Source organism: Lygodium microphyllum, chromosome 23, assembly GCF_053477565.2.
Source record: "Lygodium microphyllum isolate KBCC chromosome 23, Lygodium_microphyllum_v1.1.10, whole genome shotgun sequence".
In the NCBI taxonomy this organism is placed as follows: Eukaryota; Viridiplantae; Streptophyta; class Polypodiopsida; order Schizaeales; family Lygodiaceae; genus Lygodium; species Lygodium microphyllum.
In genome coordinates, this window is record NC_141157.1 from 123,763,549 (window position 1) to 123,765,873 (window position 2,325).

General features: G+C 46.9%; 1 pseudogene; it reads right to left on the reverse strand.

The window, feature by feature from the left end:
- Window positions 1-1,382: 1,382 nt before the first annotated feature.
- Window positions 1,383-1,608, reverse strand: LOC148016703 (signal recognition particle RNA; annotated as a pseudogene).
- Window positions 1,609-2,325: the final 717 nt, after the last annotated feature.

A 2,325-nucleotide genomic window follows, 5' to 3' on the forward strand; every position in this document is an offset into this window, starting at 1 on the left:
AGCCACTTTACGAGGTGTAATCATCCTTTCTTGTCAACCACACCTCTTAATGCAAAGGCTAACATCAAGGAATACATGTAGAGCCACACCTTTTTGATTAAGTCCCTAAGACCACCTCGCGAATCATCCGAGGAAGATTAGGGTGGAGCCTAAGAGCACCTCTTGCATCCAAATGCCATCTATACTCATCTACATCCAAAAAAAAAGTTAGAAACACTAAACCCCCCAAAAGCACCTTGAGCGCCACAATCACTCCATCTAGGGTTTCCATGCCTAGCCTCAGCCCCCACGACACATGCTTAGGGCACATCAAGGGTAGAGCATACCTAGCAAGATAAATCTTGCCTATGGTTTGACCTTTCACCCTAAGCCCCCTGCACCGCACCTCCCTTAGGCACAAATTGGGTCCTCAAGTGTGGGACACCACCGAGGGCACCCAACTCCCAGTTCCACAAACATGGGCACCACGCACTCAACGATAAGGCACAAACACCCCCAAGTAGTGCACCTTCTTTTCTTTCCAGATACAAACAATGACCCCGACCAGAGGCCCCATCGTCCATGCAATGCACTCCCTATTTTATGTTACATGTCACCATTCAGGAACAACAAAGCAAGGAGCGAAGGCAACAACCCTAGTCAAAAAGTGAATGAAGAAGCTCGTTTGGAGCAACACAGGAGAAGGCAGCCAACACTGAGGACCACATGACGGATCTGTCCAACTATATCTTCAATTTTAAAGATGGATCCGCACATCTGCCTCTCTCCATGCACGAATTCGTCCAACCTTATCTTCAAATTCAAAGGCATGAATCCCTCCAACATACCTTCCAACAAGGCTCGTATCCAAACTCAAAACATCACCTGGCTACCCCAGCCACACCATCCGACTCACCACCTAGTAGTGCCATGGGGCTGGCACTCGGCCTGGCACTCAACTAGGAAGGGGGTAATGTTTACTGCAAAGTGAAGGAAGCTGAAAATGAGGCATCAACAGGAAAATCACAAGGTGGAAAAAAGGAAAGGGTGACGTACAAGAGAGTGGGCCGCTCAAGAGAAATCTAAAAGCATGGAAACAACCACCAGGAGTACAAGACGCAACCATGGAAGCCACAAAGCAAGAAGGCACACCTTTAAATATGAAGGCATAGCCAAAACCTCTGTAAAAGAGCGCCGGCGGGCTCTCACTCATGCAAATTAGGTAGATAAGCGTTAGGAAAGAAGCTAGCGGATAGTAGCCCTCGAGGGGGCAACCAAAATAAATTGGGGGAAGGTTGTGCCTTAGTTAGTACACGCGTGTGAGAACGTACGTACGTAAAATGAATAAAAGATCGGGTTTGTCACCGGGGACTGAGAGGAGGCCGACGGTCGGCCTGCAGACAAGGTGGCGTTGTCCCTCCACTTTCTGGAGCGAGGGGTAGCATTGCTCCGTTTCCGGCCTCACGCGGTCTCCCCTACTTCGAGGACGGAGAGTTGCCAGACCTCCGGGTGGCAACGATCTCGTCCACTCGCGACTTGGAGATGGCACCGCTGCAAAGGCAGCAAATCAGCCCCACATCTCAGTGCACGTGACCGGTGGCATCCACACAACTGTATACTCCCAGGAACGAAAGATGCATAGTGCCCATGCTGCTTGCCCTTTGCCTTCATATCTCCCTGCTTTTTGTAACAATCCTTTGCAATGTATCCATATCTGCCATAGTAATGGTAATCCTTATCTCTGTTTGACTGATCATTTGACTGCCACGCTAGCTAGAGTAAAGAATAGTGTCTCTGCTTTGAGACGTACTAGAACCTATATTCATCCCAAGCTTAACTTCCTCATGAACTAGCAAAGCAATTAGCTCATCCCAATCAGGGGATTCAGCCCTCATAGAAATAGACGTATCAAATGCTTTATACTCTTTACCAAGTCCATTTAATGTCACTAAAATCATATCATCCTCAGACATTGAAGATCCAATGGTGGCAAGCTGATCCGCTATGTTCTTGATCTCTGTAGTGTAGGCCTAAATGCTTTTGCCATTCCTAGACATGTTATTGAACTGTTGCTTTAGCTGAATCTTTCTTGCATGTGTTACATTTCCATAATGCTTCATGAGTATGTCCCATGCATCCTTTGGGGAACTGCATCTAGTAATCTATATAGCCATATCATCTGATATACATAAGGAAAACCAATGTAACACCTTGCATGCTCTCTCAGTCCATAGCTTATGAGCCCTTTTCTGATCATTTGTCGGATTCCTTTCATGTATTTCAGGTTCAGCCTCATCACCTGTACATAAGTCCCAATAGCCTCTGCCAACCAAAAAATTCTTCATA